Genomic DNA, 6616 nt, shown 5'->3' with positions numbered 1-6616 from the left:
AAACCATTATGCTAGAAAGATTTCTCTGAAAGTGTTTCTAAAATTTGATCTTGATCTCAGGCCATGTAAATCTCATTATCTGCCCAGAACAGATGATTGTCTCTGGAAATACATTCTGTCATCCACAGGTTATAATTGCAGTTGGAGGCAACTTTCAGATCTTCTTAACTCAAAAAAATACAATTAAATGTTATTTCTGTTCACAAGAAAACAATACTGCTGACAGTCCTTCTATTTCATTTGTAGTTTGCAATGGATTGTGCAGCAGAGTTATCCACTTCAAATCATCTTTTATTATGATGTCCTTTTCTGATTAAAAGGAGGGGTTACTCGCTTCCCTCATCTGTGAGCAGGTTCCAGGCTCTGGGGTATGGGAAATAAGGGAGCTGCTGAGTTTCAGAATCTGCACCCAAACTACTACTGGATTACTCAGTGATAATTAGATCACATTCCCTAATACGAAAGTATTATTTATCTAAAATTTCCCATCCCGATGCAGAAAACAGGAACCAAGTTGACCAAAAATCTTACTAAGGAGAAGTTATTTACCAAGTTGCCATGTCCCATTAACATGGCGCAGTATTTTATATACTTGCATTACTGTACTTTTTTCCCAAGTTTGAGCCCAGTTTTCTGAAATAAAAGCAATTTCATACAAAATGTGAAGGCATGATATGAGGAACAGCAGCTGAAGGCTCTGGGTGCGCAAATACCATTGCTGTATCTAGTTTTAGTGACATGGATTGTGGGAAAGGGCCACTCTTCTAGAAGGATTTGTGAGTTTTTATGATGGGGGCAAAGTGCAACTGAGCTACAGTATGTTCTGCATTTTTTCTCTGATATCCTGATACTCTTATATCCAGATTATGTTGAACTTTCCTTGGCATGCTCTGTGCCTTCGTATTATATTTTAACAACATTCTTAGCAAATTTACTTAGTTAACCCAAATAAAGCCAAACTCCCAAGAATCTGTTGGGTTTGGTGGTTTGCTGAATCTGTGTTTTTATCAGAATGTTTATTTTGGTGCTGTGCCCATCTGCTAGACCTCTCATTACTTTTTAACTTTATTACTCTTTTGTTGCTGCTCTGCACATAAATCATTGATGGCATCACATGAGTTTGACTGCAACTTTTCTAGATATAACTGGTTTATATGGGATAAATTGAAGTCACTGGGTGAAATGATTCTCTGAACTATTCGGAATGAATTCTTCAGAGAATTACCCAGAAAGATGTTTCTCAAGAAGTGATAAGTTCTGCAGAAGCACTTCCTTACATCTAGCCTAAATCTACCCTATTTTAGTTTAAAACCATTACATCCTGTCACAATAGGCCCTGCTAAGAATTCTGTCCCTATCTTTTTTCTAAGCCCCCTTTAGGTACTGAAAGGCCACAATAAGGTCTCCCTGGAGCCTTCTCTTTCTCAAGGTGAACAATCTCAACCCTCTTAGCCTTTCATTATAGAAGAGATATTCCATCCTGTGACGACCCACCTTTACACTCCGAGCCTCTACACGTCCCTGATCATTTTTGTGGATCTCACATCCCTACATCAAGTCCTCTTAACTAACAGCCCTTGAAAGTCAGCTACACAACCCTAAGTCCTGTTGGTGAGATGAGTATTTTGGATGGATGGCTTAGAGGCAACTGAGCTAGTTGCTGCAAAGAAAGATTTCAGCCTGGAGTAATAGTGATGGCTGTCCTCTATCTTACGTCCTCTAAGCAATTGTCTCAAGAGACATGGAGAACTTAAGATTCTATGTAGAAATTAGGCTTTCTTATTTGGGAGACAGAAGATTCTGCTTGTCTGTGGTTTGCAGTTTGAAATCAAGTTGTTGTATTGAGCATAAAAATGAGTACCTTCTGGCAAGCTCTAACATGGGCATGTGGAACTCAAGCCCAGGACAGAGTGTTTTTAATGCAGCTCCAGAAAGAAAACCTCCCACTGAGCACGGCTGGTGGGCTGGGGATAGGGAAGAATGTCTACCACTGACACTTCTGGCATTTCTCCTCAGCTCTTAAATTACTCTTCTTTTTTTTTTTTTTCCAAGGCTCATTTAGTGGTTCTGAGATTTATGTTATGACCACTAGATCCCAGAAGCATCCAGAGTCCAGAGGGCAGACTGCGAGGCCTTGTAGCCTTCACTTTTCAAAGATTTAAGGCTAGAAATGCATCTGTCTTTTGACTCTGCTAGGGATTAAAATTGTGGTTCCTTCTCATAATCTTAATATCTGTGCTTTTAAACCTATGACCTGACCCTGTATATTTTGGGGACTTGGTAGTCTTTGTGCTGTAAAGTGGCTGGGCAGAAGATACACACCCCCTTTCCCTGCTCTGTTTGTGAAGCCTTATGTAGCCATGTACCCAATAGTCTGCCCATCTGCACTGCCCCTGTAGTCCCACATGTCAGTCTGTGACTCAGACTGACCTCAGGAAAGGTCTAGAGGACAAGCTGGATAATCAGAAATGTGGCCAAAGTGCTCTGTGGACCAACTGAGTCTCCCAGTAACTTCAGGGAGACTGTGTTGCTCAAAGCCTCAATAAAGGAGGGCAGCTCCTCCCCTCACTGTGCTCTTCTTATGCTGGGACCAGATCCAGAAGGTGCAAACCTGACTTAGCACACTTTTGGTTCTCTTCAGCCCCCCTGAAAGTCCCTGGGAAGCTACTGGGGGTACAGTCTCTGCCTGAGATATTTCTTCTTCATTACTCAATTCTGCTGTACACTCACTGCTCAATTATCCAGAATAAGGATGAGGTGGGATAACCTAGATAAAGCAAAAGAATTGTGATATAAAAAATATGTAAATGAGGCTATTAGAACGTACTGTGTGTTCACCTTTGCCATCAGTTCTCTAAAAAGATAAAAGTAGATGAAGCTGTGTTTTAGGTGAGCATAAAATACTTTCTGTTATGAAGGCATAATAAAGGCAGCAGCTGAAAGCAGGGCCTGATTAATCCACGACTTGGGTAAGTGTATGTATATTTCAGATGATGTTTCATTTTTAAATTAAAAAGAAAACCCTGTTCATTGAAAATGAAGCTGGAACATTGTTTCATATGGGATCTTTTGTGGCATCTTCTTGGAAATTTGGTAGTCATGTCCTTATGGAACTCTCTAGTGAAACAAATTTATGAATATATATTTTGCTACATCAGCATCACTGACATCAGAGCAACACATGACTATGCTTTATTTCTTATTAGGGAAAAATATTTTTTGGCATCTTGACTACATTTAAACAAGGTTTAGATACATGTTTCAGTGTAGACTGTGCTTCTAGCCATTGTTAAATGCTCAATAAATTTATCCATATTTGGGAAAAAATGTAACTTATCACACCTAAGAACTGTATAGGAACTCTGCAAAACTGTATACAGAAATTAGCTGTGTTTTTTTCTGGAAAAGGCAAATACTGTATACATTTCTGAGAGGGAATCTGCCATTTTCTCCATGAAAATCACTTTCCTCCAAGTACATACAAGTTAACCATTAATCCCTTTATCTCTACTTCAAGTATTATCAGGGGCATCTGGCAACCTTACTATGCATCCACCTTTCTTTTAAAAGTGAAGGAAGAACCAGAGGTCAAACAACAGGCCCCTTGTTGAAATCCAGTGGAAACTTCATTGCACTGAGGTCCAGATCCAGAAAGGAACTTTAGTATCCAAATCCCTCTGCTCCCCGATTCCCATTTAGCTGCTGCTAAAGCCCACAGGCAGATGCTGTCTATAGCAGCTTCAGATTCTGTTGTTAGCATTTCACAATTGCCTGGTTCTAGGAGTGCCTGCCCCAAAGGTATCTCAGTTGTGAGAAACCTCAGTCCTGTTGCAGGTAAGTGGAGGAATACATTCCCCCTGGACATCTTCAGGAATTGCTTGTGCATTTTATCCAAGAGCAATTAAAAAATATTTAAGTGTTCATAGGGCAGGGCAAGACAGGTTGATACTTTAAACAGTGTTAAGACATATTCATTTTTTTATTATATGCAAGGAAGTTTTCTTTTTATGTTGCACAATGGAATATCCTGAAAAAGTTGTTTCCAAGCATTTTCTCTTAGATCTGGAGGGAACATTAGCTCATGGGCAGGAGATGCTCCTAGAAGATATTTTTCAATTTTTCTTGGATGTGAAATGGAATCAAACTGGATGCCTTCCATTGGGGGTAGCTAGTGACAATCTAGAAATGAGAGTGGCTGCACTGTGGCTGCAAGAGCTCCCTCAGCTTATGCTCCACCTGGCAAATTTGCCATCTGAATTATCCACCATTCTGTGTGGTCTCAGTGAAGTGCTAACACTGAACTGCTGATGGGGGCATTGACTGGCTTTGTGCACTATGGATGCTTCTCACAGTATGCAGTGCCTGCAATTTGTCAGAGTCCTGGAGGACAGAAACATACTGAGCAGAAAACTCAGTAACTCCATGTGCTTGCAAAAGGCAGTGTTTGCAGTTCAGTCCTTAAGAGGCAAAGAGGGAGGAAACAGTGGGGTTATCAGAGCCAAGCTACCAAAAACCCATTTCCATTTAATCTTAGTCTCTCTCTATTGTCCTTTTATCCATCTTTCTCTTTCTTTTATTTAACAGAAATGGGAATCTTAAAAGGAGATATGTAGTTTTTAATTCAGAATTTTAATGAAAAAAATCAAAAGAGGGGAAAAAACCAAAAGCATCAAGGCAGCACTGATTTAAGAGAAATTTTTGAAGTACAATTAAATAAAATGTAAAATAAGTTATTGAGAGGAGCAAGACTTGACACACATTTTCATACTGGCTAACCTGAATGGTTTCTATAATCATCTGGCTTTCACAGAGATATTCCTGAAATGTCTTGTTTCCCATTAGGAAGAGCACAAGGAGTCTCAGTTCTGACCATAAGGAAAAGTTGTTGGATGTTCAAGACCCAGTTACAGTCTCAGCAGCCTCCATGTCTGCTCTCAGGTCTGACTCCCCCTGCACGGCCACAGCACTCTCATTCCACTCGCATCTTTCCCTACTTGGCATTCAGACGGTCTCTTCTGCTTACATTAAAAGCCCAGCACTTGCATTCTGAGATGTCTTCAAAATCTTGTCAGTCTTAAAGTGAGTATTTGCAGAATATAACATCTTTATACTAAGCAAACAAATAATGAAATGCAATTTTGTAAAATTTGAACCTCTATAAAATATACTGGTTTTATTAGCATCTGTAAATGCTGTTCAGGGTATTACACAAAACATATTTAGGAGATAAGGAAAGATTATCCACTTGGCCTCACAAAGCATTGTGAGGACAGTATGTCAGTGCTGTAAAATACTTGTAGGCAAAATATGTTAAGCATTGCATTCTTTAAGCCACAAACTACAAGTTTCTTGTTCTCATGCTGACCCTTTACTGATTCATCTCATATAAAATATCACGTAATTACCAGGCTCTGTTTGGAAGGGTAAACCAGAAGGGGAAGATCCTGCACACAGGGTTAGAGTGCTGGCAGGGCTGTACAGGAATCCTGCAGACTTACATGTCCTGCAGAACAATCCACTCTGTGCAGCTCAGTCCAGTGATGGTTCCCCCTCTGCTCCATAAAGAGCTACTCCCAGCCTTACAGTTTTAAAAAGAAATCAGAAATAGTTACATTTTGGAAGAAATTACTTGGACTTTAGTTTGCTAATTACTGTAATTTATAACACTAACTAAGCCAATCACACAACTAGCTGCAGTTCCTTTTATGGTATTGGTATGCAGTGCTGTTTTGCTCTTGTTTTAATGGATGTTGCAACATAACCCCATGGGAGATTCATTATATAAATCATATCATTTTTGATCCGACAGTAGATTTAACTCTGCTAGACTGACATCAGGATGGCACATCTCTGTGACACCTGATTGGTCATCTGCCTCCAGCTCCTTCAGAGCAAGCAGAGTAAGCCAGAAACACATGAGAACTGGCAGTGATTAAAAGGGCAGAACAACTGGAGAATAAGGTTTAATTGCTAGTGCCTTAGTTGTGCCAGGATAATACTACGTGCACTGACTCATCAAATTCAAAAGATTTCTAACTACAGGGCTGTGTTTTGAGAGAAGAACGTTTGACAGTTGACAATGGGAAATTGCTCACAGCACGTAGGCACTATCCCTGCCCTTCCATAGTGCTTCAATTTTCAGTCTAAATATAATGGGATAGGGTATTTCAGACTACTCCAGAAAGCCTTTAGGATGGATATCTATTACACAATGGCCTGCGACTGTGAAGTGGACCTGATGACTCAGGTATGATGATTTTCCACTGTGATATTGCTACTAAAAGTGTTCTGATAAATCACTTTCAACTCCTTTACCACTGTCTTTCCTACAGATGACATCTAATTACTGCTGATTCACACTAGCACATACAGCCTGTGAATTCCAGGCAGGGCAGAAGGTGAGAATAGCTTCACTGCAAGTTTGGGAATTGGAGATGCATGAAGAGAAAACTTGCAAGAAGTCCAAGAACAGAGGAAAGTATGATGACAGAATTACTGTGTTGCCTGACCAACAAAGCTGAGAGCTATCTGAGAGAAATCTTAACTATTTACTGCGTGTTCAGTGTAGAGTCAGAAATTCAGCCGGAAATAAAAAAAGAGCTCCTTCTACTTCAGA

The 6616-nt window shown here is 39.9% G+C and overlaps 1 long non-coding RNA gene across 1 annotated transcript; it reads left to right on the top strand.

Annotated features, from left to right (window-relative positions):
- Positions 1-2903: 2903 nt before the first annotated feature.
- On the top strand, positions 2904-6386 carry LOC127476990 (uncharacterized). The gene is made up of 3 exons (XR_007906804.1): positions 2904-2969; positions 4843-5079; positions 6333-6386. It is a non-coding gene; the product is annotated as an uncharacterized LOC127476990 (long non-coding RNA).
- The last annotated feature ends 230 nt before the right edge of the window (positions 6387-6616 follow it).

The sequence above is a fragment of the Manacus candei genome, unplaced genomic scaffold (genome assembly GCF_025592945.1).
Source record: "Manacus candei isolate 608988 ecotype Guabito, Panama unplaced genomic scaffold, ASM2559294v1 h1tg000050l, whole genome shotgun sequence".
In the NCBI taxonomy this organism is placed as follows: Eukaryota; Metazoa; Chordata; class Aves; order Passeriformes; family Pipridae; genus Manacus; species Manacus candei.
The sequence above is the reverse complement of the archived record's forward strand: the minus strand, read 5'-3'. Positions and strand labels throughout refer to the sequence as shown.